This window comes from Sapajus apella, unplaced genomic scaffold, assembly GCF_009761245.1.
Source record: "Sapajus apella isolate SASKATOON/1434 unplaced genomic scaffold, GSC_monkey_1.0 scaffold22, whole genome shotgun sequence".
NCBI lineage: Eukaryota > Metazoa > Chordata > Mammalia > Primates > Cebidae > Sapajus > Sapajus apella.
In genome coordinates this window covers 20,539,978-20,558,693 of record NW_022436962.1, presented here as the reverse complement: position 1 = coordinate 20,558,693, position 18,716 = coordinate 20,539,978, and the positions used below count along the sequence as shown (strand labels likewise).

Sequence of the window (18,716 nt, the reverse complement as noted above, 5' to 3'; positions counted from 1 at the left end):
ACAGTGGCTCACACCTGTAATCCCAGCACTTTGGGTGAACAACGTGGGTGGATCACAAGGTCAGGAGCTTGAGACCAGCCTGACCAACAAGGTGAAATCCCATCTCTACCAAAAATACAAAAATTAGCTGGGCATGGTGGCACATGCCTGTAATCCCAGCTTCTCAGGAGGCTGAGGCAGGAGAGTGGCTTGAACCTGGGAAGCAGAGGTTGCACTGAGCCCAGATTGTGACACTGTACCCTGGCCTGGGTGTCAGAGCAAGATGCTGTCTCAAAAAAAAAAAGAGAATAAAATAATAATATTGAAAACAGAAAAATCAGAAAAGAAAATCAATAAACCAAAAACCAAAAGCTGGTTCTTTGGAAAGATAAATCAAATTGATAGCCCTCTTTCCAGGCTAACAACAACAACAAAAGATGCAAATTACTAATATCAGAAACGAAAAGGAAGACATTATTACAGATCACATGGATATTAAAAGGATAATAAAAACAAATATTATTTTAAAAACTATGCCCACAAATTTGATAACCTAGATGAAATGGACCAACTTCCATTTCATCTCAACAGTGAGAAACTAGAATCTTTATCCCACTAAGATCAGGAACAAGGCACAGATGTCCCCTCTCATCACTCCTTGTCAACACTGTACTGGAAATTAAATTACTGTAATTTAAATAAATTATAAAATGGGCAAAATACCTGGATACCTCCCCAAAGAAAATGCACAGATGGCAAATAAGTATATGAAAAGATGGTCATTATCATATGTCATTAAGAAATATCACTATATACCAACTAAAATGGCCAAAATACAAAACACTGATACCACCAAATGCTAGTAATGGGTGTGGAGCAATAGGAACTCTCATTTTTTGCTGGTGGGAATGCAAAATGACACAGACGCTTTAGAACAGTTTGGTAGATTTTTACAAAATGAAATGTGCTCTTATGATATACTCTAGCAATTGTGTTCTCATGTATTTACCTAATTGACTTAAAAGCTCATGTCTGCACAAACACCTGCACACAAATGTTTATAGCAGCTGTTTACATAATTGCTGAAACTTGGACGCAGCCAAGTTTCAGTAGAGGAATGGATAAAATGTGATACCTCCAACAATGAAATGATATTTAGCACTAAAAAACAATGAACTATTACACCATGAAAAGACATGCAGAAACCTTAAATGCACATTAGTTAGTGAAAGAAGCCAATCTTAAAAGGCTGTATGACTCCAACAATCTGACATTCTGGAAAATAGGAAATTTTGAATATAGATAGTAAAAGGATCAGTGGCTTTCAGGGGTTGTAGGGAGGGAGAGATGAAGAGGCAGAGCACAGAAGGTTTTTAGGGCAGTGAAACTACTCTGTATGATACTATTATGCTGGATATATGTCATTATATAGTTGTTAAACCCATAGAATGTGCAGCACCAGGAGTGAAACCTAATGTAAACTATGGACTTTGGGTACTAATGACATATCCATGTAGGTTCATTAATAGTAGTAATGCACCATTTACTGGATGTTGGACGCTGCAGGGTGTTGATAGTAGGGGAGAGTGTGCATGGGTAGGGAAAAACAATATATAGGAAATTTCTGTGACTTCCTATCAATTTTTCTATAAATCTAAAACTGTTCTAAAATATAAAGCCTATTTTTAAAAAGTAAATGGCACACCAGCTCCTCAGTCTCTTAAGTCAAAAACCCGAGAATCATCCATGATGATCACCGATTTTCCCTATCCCAAATATCCAACCCACCAACGAGTTCTGTTAATTCTAGCTCCAAAACACATATTGAATCCATAGGCTTCTATTCATATCCATGGCCACCATCCTTGTCCAAGCAACCATATATCTTTACCAAAGTGCTTCACACTTACAGTGTCTCTCCATCTGCTGTGCTGGTCCCTCTTACCCCCTATCTGCAAGGAAGTCCAAGTAATAAAAATAAAACGAGTATTTTAGTTCCTTAATAAAAACCTGTCATTTGCTTTTCAATGGACCTAAGAAGATCTAATAAATTCTTAACAAGGCCCATTCTTTTCTGTTCCAACCTCATTTTAGCCACTTTCTCATCCCTCGCGACACGGCAGCCACATCTTTTTTTCTTCCATTTCTTCAATACATGCCAGTTATATCCATGACTCAAACTCACCAAAAATGTTTTTTTTCCATCTGCTTATTTGCCTGGCCAAATCACACTCATCCTTAAGAATTCACACTAAATATCATTTCTTTAGAAAGACTTTTTATGACCCACACACATTCTAAATTAGACTGTCCTATTCTATTCTTTCTCTCATGGGACCCTTTTCATTTTCTTTGTGGCACTTACAACGAATTGTATGCATATGTGAGTAATTGTTTTATAATGTCTATCTCCCCAAGACCGGTTTAAGTTCCAAAAGGACAAGGATTGTGTCCATTTTCTTGGCCTCTACATAGGATAGGTTGTTGGTTCTCAACTCTGGCTGTGCAACTTGAAAAATACCAATGTTCAAGCGCTTCCCTAAATTAACTCATTCAGAAGCTTTGAAACGTGTCTGGGTATTTGTCTAGTTTAGTTAGTGGGGTTTTTCTGTTGTTTTTTGATTTCTTTTTTTGTACAGGTCTCACTGTCACCCAGGATGGAGTGCACTGGCAACCTCTGCCTCCTGGGTTCAAGTAATTCTCCCACCTCAACCTCCCCAGTGGCTGGGACTATAAGCACACACTACCATGCCCAGCTTATTTTTGTGTTTTTAGTAGAGCTGGGATTCACCATGTTGGCCAGGCTGGTCTCAAACTCCTGATCTTAGGTGTTCCGCCTGCCTTGGCCTCCCAAAGTGCTGGGATTACAGGTGTGAGTGACCATGTCTGGCCTAGTTTAGTTTTATTTTTTAAAGCTGATGTGCAGCCAGGGTTGAGAACCCTGACTATTGCTTATCTCAATACCTGGCATAGAGTAGACAATCTGTGATGACCTGAATAACTGATATAAAACCACAGGTCTATAAAGAGGTTAAAATTTCTTATTCAGAGATAAGGAAAAAGAGCAATGAAAATGAAGTTTGAGATGGATAGAGGAACATTCCACAGAGTAGAATCAAAAGGCACTGATACTGGATTAATTAAGAGGAATATAAGACAATGTGGAGTCATGAAAAAGCTTGGGTCTGGAACCAAGTCAGAGAAGGTAGAAAGAGGAACTGTTATGCAGGAATATTAATATCTGTTTTGGAGTTATTAGGATGGAGCTTCCCTTAAAACATTCAAGTTGAGAGGTCCAGTGTATTGTTGTTAGAGTAGGTCTGAAACTTAGAAAAGAGGTCGTAGTTAGCAACTGGAGTGTTTTCTGAATAAAAATAGCTGAAGGTGTGACAAATGGATGGGGTTACTGAGAGGGTGTAGACTGAGAGAAGAGCCAAGGGGAACGTCTTAGTAGCGTGCACATTAAGGAAATAAATGGGAGAAGAGAAGTCCATGAAGGGCATCAACAGTGAGGGAGGAGAAGCAGGACACAAGGGAGAAGGCCATTTCATGAAGGAGGTCAGATGTGTCAGATGCTATGGAGAGGTGGAACAGCATGGGGACGGAGAATGCACACCTGGAATGGTAATTAGAAGGTGACAGGTGACCTCTGCAGCAGCAGATTCTGTTCTTGTGGCGGGTATTACACTGTAATTCAATGAAGGTGAGAAAAGAAAGAGGATTTCTCTTCAGCCCTATTGCATTTTGAAAGACTTTGCAAGGAAGATTCCATTTAAAGAACTTTCTGAGACATCTTCCTCACTAAACAATTCTCTCTTTACATGGAAATGTCAGGTCACTATTTTACTGATCCTTGGAAGAACTATACTAAAATTGCTTATTTTCTTCCTTAGGCAATTTTTCTAGGCTTGCTCCTTTCTCTAAATTCTATCAATGCCCTCCCCAATATGGCTTCATTGATCTCCTTCATCTGCAAACTCTCGAGACTGACTCCTGCTCTTCCATTTTAGTCACAGCCTTGATAAGTTATGAATAATTAGGTAATTCTGATTAATGTTGATTTCTAGTGTATATTACACACACACACACACACACACACACACACACACACACACATACACATTTATATATACCATTCTGTGGAGTTAGGATGCCTGGTGTTTGACCAGTATCAGGAAGGAAGAGAAGGAGCTTGGTGTAGAAGGTGTGGCAAGGCATTCTCAGAAAACAACAAGACTGCAAAGTAACAGAACCTTTCAATAATGTTGGAACTAAAGAACTATAAATAGCCCCATATGACATCAGGATATACAAGACATACAGAAATTACTGAAGAAGACTGAGAAGAAATGACCAGAGAAGGAGAAAAAGCTGACCATAATGTCACAAAGGGTAAAGGAGGTTTCAAGAACCGAAGTGTGATGAACAGTGTGCAGATCTCAGAGAGGGCCCACATGTTAACAGGTAGGAGATTCCTGGTGGCCTTATCAAGAGTTGTTTTCATTAGAGTAGTAGCAGTGGATATCAAATTCCATAGTGATTTCTAGACTTCACTATGACTCCCTTATGCACCATTTCTACGTATTCTGAGCTGGTTTATTATGCATACTAACCATGCCTGTGTGCCTTAAGAAAAACAGAAAATAGCAAAATACGTTTTTATGACCACCATCCTCCTACAAACCCTCCATCATGTACTCTTTTCCTCTGGATACCTGGTGTTTTCACTTACATGGATTCTTCCACAGATGATTTGACTTACAAATGATTTCATAGTTTGAGTTTAAAAGTTCTAAGATAATTTGGTGCTGACAGAAAACCCTCCATAATTACAGAACCAGACATGTGAATGAAAATGTTCTTTTGTTAAAGAAAATGTAGTAATAGAATCGGGATTTGTCAAACTTTATTTCTAGTGTTATATGGGGATTCTGCAAGAAACTGATTTCCCACCAGTCTTTGAAGAAGGAAGAATTCATGTTAGTTTTCATCGAGTATGGGTGAATGCCTCAGGGGGAAATGCAATATTGCCCACAATCTTGTATCCAGATGTTAAAGATTTTCAGAACACAGCCCTTATATAGTCTTCTTCTATAAACTTGTGGCTTCTTACAGGGAAATTATTAAAGTATCTATTAGATACAGATTATATCTGCCATTTTGTGACGATTAATTGAGCTAAGTGATTAGAATTTTTTCACTTTTCTGTATGTTATACTTCGATAAAATTTTATTTTTTAAAATTATCTTTTGTTTTCCTATTTTGGTCTGATCTTGATAGTAGAAAACCCAGAAAATTCAACTATTCTTACAACCCAGTTATCTTTCATCACTGCTCAAACTTTAAATCTCTCTGGTGGTAACATAATTTGGTCACAAAGTAATTAGAGCAAAAATAATTTGGTCAAAAGAAGTCGGTCAATACAAATTTTGATCGAAAAACTTATCTCTAAAATGAACAAAAGCCCTGCTCTCTGGATTTTTGGGTGTACTATTGGGTTGTTTGTATATGTCTTTTTTTTTTTTTCAATTTTTGAAAATTTGAGAAAATAGTTATTCCTTTGTACTTCTGAATACATAATTTACTTTCAGTCTATCATATCATTACTGTAGTATTTAAAATAGGGACAGTACAGCAACTTAAATTTATCCACAAAAGAAGATAGTTGGATTAAGCAACTATTGATCCATTTGCTTCTAGGTCAAATTGCTTATGACAAAATAATTTTCTACCAAATTAATTGTATCTCTCTTTTAACTATATTCTTTGATATATTCATTCTCAAACCACTACTATACTACTTTTCCAAAGACTTCTGATTTCCTTGCCTATAATATTTTCAAACTTGCCTTGTGGGACCCCTATTCCATCTATATGAAACAATCTCCCTTTGCCTCAATAATAAAACTTTTCAATAATAACTAAAAACTTCAATAATAAAAATAAAACTTTTCAATAAATGCATTTTATTATAAATGAACTTCCCTCTCCTCTAGAAAACCACTTCCTTTGCCACACTGAGCAAAGCATTTTAGTATTCCTTTGTGTCACAGTCACCACAGAAAGATTTTCCTTAACCCAGTTCCCCAATGCCACTTTCAATGTGGTACTCAGCCACTTTTTTGTACTCTGAATATCTCATATTTTCCCCTCTGATAGTTATCATAAGCAGACTTGCTGGTTATTCCTTATTCACAATAGCCTTTGGCACATGGTCCAGTCTTCCTTTTACTGCATGTTCCTACATAATTTTAGATGATTTCATATACAGATGACAACCCCTCCCAAAATTGTAGCTTCACAGATCTTTGATGCCTGCATCTCCACTGACCTTCACATTTATGGAATGGTGACCACACCCCATACATCCCTATCATCCAGACTGCTCTTAAGTCAATAATCTTAAAGATCCACATCCCACTCTCTTACCACAGCTTTCTTGTCTGTTAGTTTTCTCATATTCTTATTCTTGTTACCCATAAGTTCATTCCCTGGAGATCTCAAGTCAATTGATTCTTCCAACCTTTCCTAATCTATTGTCTCCTTTTCACCCTTACTTAGTTCCCTGCTCATCTGAGTCCCATGGTTGATTATGTTAATCACACAAGGCTCTAACATCAATCATCTTGTCATATCCACTAGGCCATACCCCAAACCAGAATCAATTCAACTATGCAGTAGAGCTGAGTGGCTATGAGCGTGTGTTCCGGAAGCAGATTAACAAAATCCAAATCCCCATCTTCACCTTTTACTACCTTTGTAAGTTTAACCTGCATTACATAACCTCACTGTATCTCAGTTTTCCCATCCATTATCATGGAACTTCCTGATAAGATTGATAAAGATTAAAGGTACTAAATCTTTAGTACCTTTGAGCTATTCAAAATCTAAGGCACTTTCAACAGTGCTTGACACAAAATAAGTACCCAACAAATGCTAGCTTTTTTTTCCTAAGAGAAAGTGTCACGTAGTCATTGTACATGTGGGCTCTGTTCTAGACCATCGAATACTAACACTGACATTGGGCTACTTATGAATCTCTTTGTGCCTCATTGATAATTGGAAGTAATAGTCTATCTCATAGGATATGTGAGGATTAAAAGAAATAATTCATGTAAAGCCTTTATAAGAGTACTTGGGTCACAGTAAGCATTCAATAAATATTAGCTGTTATTACTACTATCATTCTGCATGCCTACAATATCAGGTTGTTGATAACTGCTGGAATAAATTACATAACCAGGCAGACTGATAATTGTGGACTTCAAATCTAGCTGGCCCCCAGTACCATTAAACAATCCATCTTCTCTCATCATTTTAAGAATTATTCTAGAAGATGAACCAGAATATTGGGTATTCAAACCTTAATTATATTAACATCTGACCTTCCCCACAAAAGTATCCATACATGATCCTACATTAATTTCATTCCTTCTTGACCCAGAAGTTCAGGTATTTTTCCACTTGTTTAAGCCTACAACTTAATGATCTTCACTGCATCTTCTTTCACCTTTTCTGGGTCCATATTTATTTGGTTATTTTATCTCTTCTGTATTTTCAAGCTTTCTCCCTGAAGTAGCTCTGACCAACATGTACAAGCTTCTACCATTCTAAAAACTCTCTTCTAACCTTGCTTCCTTGCCAACCCTGTAAATCTAGTTAGTGGGAAGTACATATTTCCCATTCCTCATGTTTTCATGGGCTTCTCTCTGTCCTTCAGGACGTCAAGGAACGAGTGGGTTTTCAGCATTGAGCATCAGGAAAGGAGTTGATCTGATCCAATCTAATTTAGCCCTTTCCCCTCAACCTCTTGAAAGCCAGCCTATTTATGGGAAGCAAATATCCTTTGCTCTCACTTCCTTTCAGATTCACAAGGATAGGCCTAGTTTTCCTCCTCTGTCTCTGACTAGGAGGTAGATTTAATGATGAAACTAAATAGAAGCAAGCTCATTATTGATTCAGACGTAAACTTCCAATTCAGCTTTCATTACTAATTATGAGGTAAAGATATGCTTTTATCACCATCTATCTGTCTTTTCTATTTTTCTTTCAACTGGTTCTGAAATCAGGCAGGAAAAAAAGGGGATTTATGTATTGGGCTCTAACACCTCTCTTTCCCATCTTAGCTAAGTTTCCACCCTGACTGTTCCATAACAGTACTTTGGCAAATATCATGTCTCACTTCTGCCATTAAATATATTAATGTCTCAATGATGCTGAATATATCAATAAGTGTATCTTCAGTTTTATCATTTGGGATGTAGCAAGTTCAGTTTTTAACTGACAGGAGTATTCATTAATTAAAAGAAACATTGCTAATTAGATCAAGAATGAGATGTCAAAGAAAATTTGTATATTTAAAAACATCCCTTCATTTCATAAAATAATTACAAACCAATGGACAACAGGATGCTGAACAGGATTTCTGTTGTTTCAGAATTTCAGCTTGTGTTTCAAAGATGAAAATACTAAGTAGGTGACAAGTACCCACTTCCTCCTCTCTTCATTGCTCGTTTTCTGGCATGACAAATAGATTGCCTAATAAGTATCCATAAGAACCCATGAAGCCTTGCTTTACTTCCTGTGAGAGGCTCTTGCATCTGAACTTGGCTCTTCTACTTCCGGATGTTTGAAGAAACTGAGAAGCTAATTCTCACAAAGTATTAAAGGCTAATAATGTTGAAGATGTTGTCTAGTAGTTGCTTTCAAATAAATAGAACTCTTAAAATGTAATTTCATTCATAATCCAGGAGAGTATTTTTTAAAAAGAGGACCTTTCTCAGCTCTCTCGAAACCATCCGTAAATGAGGAGCACGTTAAATCAAACAGCTAGAGCTAAGTTTGAATTTCAGTTGCATCCTATCTAGTTGTATAATTTGGTTTAATTTGGGGCACACAGAGTCTGAAAAAATGTTAGCTTTCCCCTTTGTCTTTTCTTGGTATATAAGATTTGCCCTTCAAAAAACAAACCATATAAAATATATTTGGGTAAACATAGACATAAGTTACTAAAAAATTATTGTAGCTTTAAAAATAATTTCGTTTTACTTACAATCTTGTTTAATTTAAAAAAAGTGAATAATTGGAATTAAAATAAAAGCTGTCTCTCTTGTTTTGAATCTAAAATTATTGTAAATCAGAATTAGGACATGGTCATGAACTATTCACTTATGAGTTAATTGATATTGTTTGTGAACCTACTTTGGTATGAGAAACTGGAGGTATCACACTGGCATGACTCTTCTCCTTTATTAATTCACCTGCATTAGGAGGAGATAACGATGACCATAAAACCAGTGGTAAATGCTTTATTAAGACATAAAAGGGGGAAAAGGGAATAACTCTGTCTTGAAAAAGCCAGGAAAACTCAACAATTTTAATATTCAAATAATAGCAAACAGGGAGGTTGATTTTGGTAAGATATATAAACAAAAAAAGAGGTAAAATAAATTGAATCATTTCAGTGATGTGAATTTAAGACCAATACAGATGGTCATAAGTTAATTTAGGTACATAGAACATAAATATAAATAATTAACATTATTTAACTATGTGTTATGAGTATAAGAAAATTGTATTTTAATGATTCACATTTTTTTAAATGGGATGTTAGAACAGAAATTATAAGCATACATATGTGTGCATGTATTAATTTAAATAAATGGAAAATAGTGCTGAATAAACCTGAGAAAAACCTCTGAAATTCAAGTCATTAAAGGAATGACTAAATTAATTAGGCATGTTTTTCTTTATATAAGCACCTTGTAGATGTACCTTTTCTCTAAACTAAGAAAAAAATTGTTTTGACAAGAATACATTTTTAGCATAATACTAGCTATTGAGACATGCAGCTTATTTATTTTACACCAAGACATATTCACAGACTAAAATTTAAAGACAGATTCTTTTCCTTTTCTCTCTTCTCCACATCTTCATTTTCTCATCTTTTATTTTACTGTCTCTTGTGGTACTTTGTGAATAACGTAACTCATTGCTGAATAAAATACTTCCACTGTCAAAAAATACAGTAGACAGAGACAGCAATTGACAAGATGATTAGTTTTATAGAAACCCTGCCTGCCATTTTACATTAACATACTTATATCACACCAAAATGAAACCAATTTTATATATTTTAAAATAAAAAATTAGAATTCCTCTTTGGTTTTCTTTGTTTTGTGATTGTAGCAAATACACAATATAATAGGCAAACTTTCTGTGTCCTTAAAAATATTTACATATGTTATATTGCATAAAATCCAAAATTCATAGATTATTTCCTGTGTTGGACTATACTTTGATCTCAGAAGTTAAACACTCATGATCTTAACAGTGACCTTAATGACCACATCAGTCACATTAGTCAATGTTTGAGTATCTTAACCATTGACTCAGTTAAGAGTTCATTTTAAGAAAACATTTGAGAGTATAATCTCTCTCCTTAATTCTCCAGCTTTAGTATAAAGGGTATAGTGTATTTCATCACAGGGTGTACAGAGTAGGGAGGGTAATAAAGTGAAAAATTAAAGGAAAAAGAAGATGGATTAGCACCTAAATTTTTAAAATCTGCCTTCCAGATACTCAACAGAAATATTCTGAAGTGTTCCAGTCCAGAAGAGCAGAGTAAATATCAGAGACACTGGGATACCTATATAAAATAATTATATAGTGCCTCAAAAATAATTATTTTATTGGATGCCAAGGAGTTTTGGAGACTAGGGGTCACTAAAGTAAAGTTTACATACATTGATATTATCAGTAGCCTATATGGTATAAATTTTCTTCTAATCTTACTGATGAGCTGGGATAAATCACAACCTGACAAACTTCACAAATCCATTATTTATCAGTTATATATAATAATATCTAACTCATGACTGGTCTCAACTTAAAATATTTCTGAAGTGTCCCCAAAATAGAAAAATAGCCATAATAATAATAGAAATCAAAATTTAAATCTACAAAACTACTACAGCCCCAATTCTTTTGTTAGATCTAGTTAAACAGATGGCCTAACTGCATATGTTTCTAAGATTTGGATTTCATTATATTATAAATTCAATTACTGCTCAAAATAGAAACCACCAAAAGCTTAGTTTCCTCTAACCAAAGAACATGATAGAATTGATTGTAATTAACTTGATAATAACTGTAGGATTTTTTGTGTTCGTTTGTTTATTTGTTTTTCTGAGACAGGGTCCTGCTTTGTTGCCCAGGCTGGAATGCAGTGGCATGATCATGGCTCACTGCAGCCTCAGCCTACTGGGCTTCGGCAAGCCTTCCACATAGCCTCCCAAGTGACTGGGACTATAGCCACACACCATCATGCCTAAATAATTTTTTTTTGTGGAGATGCTGCTTTGCCGTGTTGCTTAGGCAGGTCTTAAACTCCTGGTCTTAAGTGACCTGCTTGCCTCGGCCTCCCAAAGTGCTGAGGATTACAGGCGTGCTGGGCCAATAGGAGTCTTATATAAAAGCAATAGAAATAAGCAAATACTAATTAACTTTCAATTACCTTGTATAAATTGTTTGCCTACAATGAAATTTAAAATATGGTGTTCTGGGGTAAGTGGAGGAACATTTTGCATTCAGGTAGAAAATGGGAACTATATTTGTTATGTACTTTATCCTAATTCTTTTCCTGGCTTTTGAATTTTTAATTAAGACTGTATTTCAAATTTTATATATGTTTGTATTTGTGTGTGTATATGTGTATATACATACATACATATAACATGTATATACATATATACACATGTATGTACATATATACATGTATACACAAATGCATACATATATATACATATACAAAATATATTGATTCTTTTTAACACCTAAAAAGATCTCTACTCTGTACCTAATACGTTAATATAAAAAGTCACCCAATCTACTAAATGAAAATAAACTGATCCTGAGTTTGATGCCCAAACATTTTTTTCAATTTAAAAAAGACAAAGAAGTAAAGAAAATTAGGTGCTTCCGCTTTAAAGATAGGACTAAAATGATAAGGTTTACTTAAATGTCTGAAGGCTGGATTTGAAATCTGGTGTGCCCATGATTATGTACAGCACATTAAAACACATGTTAAAACTTATTTGAGCAAGGTTAACAAGAGCAGCAGGGTTTTCACATAGTACATGAATGGAGTCCACTCAGAGGTGAAATAACAGTGAAAGTCATGCAGCTTAAGCTTTGGGGCCCTTGCTTTCATAGGCCCCTTCCAAGGCACAGGGTAGGACCCTGGTAATGTGCTCAAGTGGTCATGCTTTTTGAAAAACTTGCAAAAGTCAGATATCAGTTAATGCCACTGTCTCTTTATACTCTGACATCCTCTGTCACACTTCCCGGTGGTTTGGGGGGTACAAGAGTGGCTATGGGCATGTTGGGATCAGGCTATGAAAAAGATGAGGTGGGTACATGTTTAATCTAGGTTTAGTTAAATATATTTCTGTGGATTTTCTGTCACTTCCACATATACTTAATATTTGTTAGCAATCCCAAATTGAAATACCTCCCAGGGCCGGGCGCGGTGGCTCAAGCCTGTAATCCCAGCACTTTGGGAGGCCGAGGCGGGTGGATCACGAGGTCAAGTGATCGAGGCCATCCTGGTCAACATGGTGAAACCCCGTCTCTACTAAAAATACAAAAAATTAGCTGGGCATGGTGGCGCGTGCCTGTAATCCCAGCTACTCAGGAGGCTGAGGCAGGAGAATTGCCTGAACCCAGGAGGCGGAGGTTGCGGTGAGCCGAGATCGCGCCATTGCACTCCAGCCTGGGTAACAAGAGCGAAACTCCGTCCCAAAAAATAAAATAAAATAAAATAAATAAATAAATACCTCCCAGGAATATTCCTACCACCCACTGTGTAGATGGGAGGCACCGTGAATGAAGGAGCAGAGCCAGAGGTTTCATTGCAATAGGAACAGCCTAACGTGCCTTGCCATGGAAGTCTGTGGGTAGTGGGGGAGAAACGAGGTTTAAAATGCACACAGCCCAAAGCTAGTCTGTCAAAAATTATTCCAGCATTCAGATGTGTAAATCATAAATGGGGACACCAATTCTCATAATTTCCTTTACAAAATGGAAGACTCTTCTTTCAGTAATATACCCAACATAATGCATTACACAACACTTTCACAGTAATGAAAATTTAGATCCATGTTGTCAGAACAAAATGGTAAATAATCCATCTCTTGTCACTTGGGAAAGTATAACAATATTATTGTCAAAAAAGAAGCAGTCAAAGAGTATGAAGTCAAAATATAGAAAATAAATGCTATAGAGCTGTGTCAGACAGTTAATTAAAGCACTATGCTATATTTTTAGATTTTAAGCTGTGTATTATCAGACTGTTAAAATCTGAAATGTGCTTGAAATGATTTCACATAAAAAATATTGCCAGGCGTGGTGGCTCATGCCTGTAATCTCAGCACTTTGGGAGGTTGAAGTGGGAGGATCACTTGATGCCAGGAGTTTGAGAGCAGACTGGGCAACATGGCAAGACCCTATTTCTACAAAAAATTTAATGTGGTGGCAACTGCCTGTAGTCTCAGCTACTTGAGAGGCTGAGGTGGGAGAGCACTTGAGCCCACAAATTCGAGATACGATTGCTCCACTGCACTCCAGCCTGAGTGACAGGACGAGAGGCTGTCTCTAAAGAAAAAATAAATAATGAACTTGTATCCTTGTATTTGAAACTTGCATACTTTATCCTTAAAGGTGGATCCCAAAATTGTATAACCTTCAGACCCATAACACATGGATCTGTCCTCAGTCACACATAAGGAGGAGGTTTACAATGTGTTTTGCTAAAGAATTTAAGATGTTGCACACTTCAAATGAAAAAATATATAAGGGAGAGAGCTAAGGCACTTTTCTACCTACGTGGCTCTCTTTCAATTAATTTTTATTTTATTCTTGCCTCTTTCGGAAATTGTTGCCTCTTTCTTAGATATGAGGTAGTTAAAAGATGACAAGGGGAGAAGAGCAGAAAAGCAATTCATCTGAGAACACAACAAGATATTTTCAAATCACTTCCCTCTGTCTCTTCAAAGAGAATTGACAATGGCTAATAATGGCATCCCTTTCATATATTACAGGATAATAAAAACTACAGTGTTAAAGAGGGAGGAAATAAAATGTAAAATTTAATAGGTAATTCATTCTCCATGCTAGTTCAGTCCTTGGCCTTTCTGCACAGAGACTGCCAATAGTAACAAATTATGTGATGATTTTGTGATGTTAGTTGTTCACTTGGGATTAAGAACAAATGTCCAGATTTGAAGACCTGCCTCTTAAACTATGGATCCAAAGATCATAGGTCAGACCCCTATGAAATCTTGAAAGAATAAACCTACCAAGTGTCCAAAGGGAAGAAAAAAGAGTCCCAAACAACAGTTTAGTCACTAGAAAGATAATTTCTGCTTTATAGAATATTCTGAAAATAGATATAATACATTGCTTTGAGCAATTCACTGGAAGCTACCACGGATATCTAAATTACATTCTGTCTTTCTTTATACTTTTATATGCAGGCTGTAGTTTTTATCCTTATACATGAACCCACTAAGAATTGATGTTTCTTGTAAGTACTAACCCACTTCAGAGAAAGGGGGAAAAGAGAGTACAATGAAAGAGCAGTGCCTATCCTTTAAAGAAGGATGGCATAAAGGTAGGATAAAGTTTCTTCCATGTAGGATTTATTTAGGTGAACTAGGTGTAGAACACAGATGTAGATGACTAACTCAGATTTTTATTGTGACCATGGTTTACTGAGGATGCCCCAGCTTTACAGAATGTATTCAAACTAGTTGTGTGACCTTGCTCAAGTTGCTTCACCTTCTAGACCTAATTTCTTTAATCTGTTCAAAGAGAAGGCTCGAAAGATCATCCTAAAGATCACATGCTGCTCTAGCACATTCCACTGAGTGGTGCCTCACACTGACAGTGTGAGTTCCTACTGTTAAATTTTCTGCATGAAAACTTTCATACAAACTACTGGGAAATCAGCAAAAGCAAATATAAGATCCTTCATGTAAAACATATAAATCTACCGCCCAAACCATATATCCATAACTCTGTCTTATTACCAGATCTTTCCAACTCCTAAAAAAGTTTGCTGAATAAGTGGCAGGGAATGTAAGAATTAAGAATTGGTTTTGGAGAATGCTGTGTTAATAATTGATGCTAAATAGCAGTGACCCTAAGCAAAATGACACAACTGATACATTTCTTCTGCATGTCCTCTTAATGTTCTTTTCAGTATCATAAATACCTACTTTCCTTCCCAAACATTCCAGGAATGCATTAGACCCTTCAGCATCCCTGGATCTCTTTCTTACCAACGTTATATCCATTTGGGTCTTTATACTCTAGGTATTGCCTCAGGTCTCTGAACATACTTTTCTCTCCCATTCTTATCAGAAGCTGTTCACAATCTATCAATTTTCACTAAGATATACCAGTAAGAACAATTTGAAAGCTAATAGGCCTCCTTTCTAAAATTAATCTAAATTAGTTATCTACAGACAAAGAAATACGTCTTTAACGGTAAAGTAACAGTAAAATTCAAAGTATTATTAAAATGCTTGTAACATGTTTCCCCTTTTCTGTCAGAGATAGAAGGCAAGGCTTCTGAATTTCTACGATATGACAAGTCACCAGAAGTCACCTACCTCATATATATACATATATATATATGTATATACGTATATGCATATATATGTATATATGTATATATATGCATATACGTATATACATATATAGATAAAGATGTTCTCTTTATATATATGTATATACGTATATATGCATATATATATGCATATATACATATATATATGTAACAGCATATATACATATATACGTATGTACATATATATGTATATACGTATATACATATATATACACACATATATATATAAAGAGAACCTTATGATAAATTTCTCTAGGATATAAAGTCGGACTATATCAGTATGCTCATATTGAGAAGCAAAGGGATCAGAGTGGAGTCAGATTATAAAGAATTTTGAACGCTTATGCTGAAAAATATGGATTTTATCCTATGGATAACAGGGAATCTTTGGAGGCTTACAAACTGCCAAGATAAATGAAATAAAAACGCTCTTTTAGAAAGATGTATCTGATGGTGGTAAATATACTAGGTTAAAGGGCAAAAGACTTAAAAAGAAAATCATTTTCGAGACTATTATGATTCTGAGGGTTCAGGGAATAAACATGAAGGGGCTGATTTGAAAGATACCTGGAATGATGAACTGAGAGATGTTAGTAAAAATGAAGAAGAGTCAACTACTTCAAAACACTGGATAACTGGGGATAGTTTAGAATTGTGGATCTTTTAATGTAAAGTATGATTTGGAAAATAGAAAAAAACATACACAGAGAAAAAAAAAAGCCTGAAAAAGTTCACAAGGAATGTGTGACTGCTCAAAATCAGGCTGCATCAAGCCACAAGAGCATAAATGTAATATTCAGTAGAGTGGAGATAAAGGTACTATTGGCAGCCATAGTATCAAGGCATACATCCTTTTGCATGTATGTCATGGTAATACAAAAGAGGGAAAAAAGTCCAACTAAGAAACTAGAAAGGAACAAAATCAGTTTTTCAAGTCAGAAAAGTGGTTTTGAGATAAGGTCTAAGAGGTCCAAATATGTGCTCCAGAAACTCATTACAGGTACATCTTAATATTACTCTTGAGTTTCCCTACCACTGCAAAGATACTTTCCAAACATATCAAATATACAAAGACATGACACATAGATAAACATACCCACACATTAGGCAATGGTATAGCCTCTCCAAGCGTATACCATTTGGTATAAATGATTCGGAAAAACTAAAATTTTCTTTTCTTTTCTTTTTTTATTTGAGATTGAGTCTTGCTTTGTTACTCAGGCTGGAGTGCAGGGGCGCCATCTCGGCTAACCGAAATCTCCCCCTCCTGGGTTCAAGCTATTCTCCTGCCTCAGCCTCCCAAGTAGCTGAGATTACAGGCTCCCGCCACCACGACTAATTGTTTTGTATTTTTAATAGATATAGGGTTTCACCATGTTGGCCAGGCTGGTTTCGAATTCCTGACCTCAAGTGATCTGCCCGCCTCCCAAAATGCTAAGATTACAGGCATGAGCCACCACACCCAGCCAAATTTTTCTTTATTTAAATATTTTTCACGTTATAAGCTTTATATCCTGGAAATTAAAATAAAATAATCTTTTTAAAAAAGGTTTATCTTATAAAGCTGTTTTTATATCAACAGACTACCAATTAATTATGATTATGTCAAGTTTAATTTTAAAAATTAAGACAGTCTTTATATAAATATGATTTAATATGATTTAGGAAAAAGGTAGTTGAAATGATTTTGGCTTCCTCAAAAATATAATTCAAACTAAAGTTTTATCAATATTAATCACAGTATAGAGTCTTTTAAAAATAATAAATAACTTAAAATAGTCATTTCAGTAATATTTTCACTACTTTAGTGGGGAGTGAGGAAAAACGTCCAAAATCTATTGTATAAATTATGACATGAAAATTATTTCCATTATAAACGTGTAACAATTTTCATTAAACTTGTTTCTACTTGAGCTTTAATTTCAGTATGTGTAAACTCTTAAATGCCACACCAAAATAAAATATACATAGTTATACTGAGTTATACGTATATTTTGGATTTATTTACCTTTTTAATTATCACATTAAAATGGAAAAACAGGGTAACATTTTTACTAATAAGTATTACTGTGTATAATTGCATATAATAACCAGGATTTCCAAACTAACCTTTTATAATTTAGGTCTTGAATTTTACATTTGTATCTATAATTTTTCTAATCTCCAGGAAGATTCTAAAAAATTCTGACAATATTTTACAGGCATCTTTTAATGAATCCAACAATAGGCCTTTGCATGCATCCACCAGTAGGTGGAGCAGACAACATAATTTATTACCCAAGAACAAGGGCAAGGGAATGAAAGTCAGTTTATTTGGAATAAAACAGATCTGCAAATGAGATTTTCTTCAAAGGAAATATATACTATATGTGTTAGATTTAGTTTGACTGGTTACTAAATCAAAATAAATAACTTTATTAAATAATCAATCTTTACAGAAAGATAAATTTACAAATGGAAGCAATATTTGCATTTTACTTTATCCAAAGCAACCAAAATTAGCCTTCCTTTCATAGAACTTTTACAGGGACAAAGATTTTTTTATGTGTTCATTTAATAAGAGTGTTAAACCCAATCCTATTTTACAGGTGATGGGGTGCATAACAAATAGTATTTTCTGGGAAATATAATTGACTAATCCTATTATGTTTGTAACAACAAATTAACCTTATTACTACTAGTAAATGGTGATTGATTATTTATGCAAATAAGTTACCATATTCAGCTTTCTGATTGAAATAAACATATACAAAAGGTGTTTTAATATGACTTGAACTTTTTAATTAATAAAACCCTGAGGGGTCTATTAATTCACTCATTGCAATATTAGTTATTTACTTGTGTAATTTCTATTAGCACTAATATATTTGCTTGAATAAAGATGAGATAATTAATACCATTAAAATTAGTAATAGCTTTTGGAACTATTTTAAGGTATACTTTAGATTTCTACTAAAAATAGGATTAAACCTGACTTTAAAACTTTGCAATCAGAATATATTAGCATATCACCATAATCATCCTAACATTACTAATACATTAAAA

At 35.1% G+C, this 18,716-nt stretch overlaps 1 protein-coding gene across 6 annotated transcripts in view; it reads right to left on the bottom strand.

Annotated features, from left to right (window-relative positions):
• SPATA17 (spermatogenesis associated 17) overlaps nucleotides 1-18,716 on the bottom strand; it is a 208,397-nt gene that overhangs the window by 102,469 nt on the left and 87,212 nt on the right. The gene's annotated exons all lie outside the window — the stretch shown is intronic.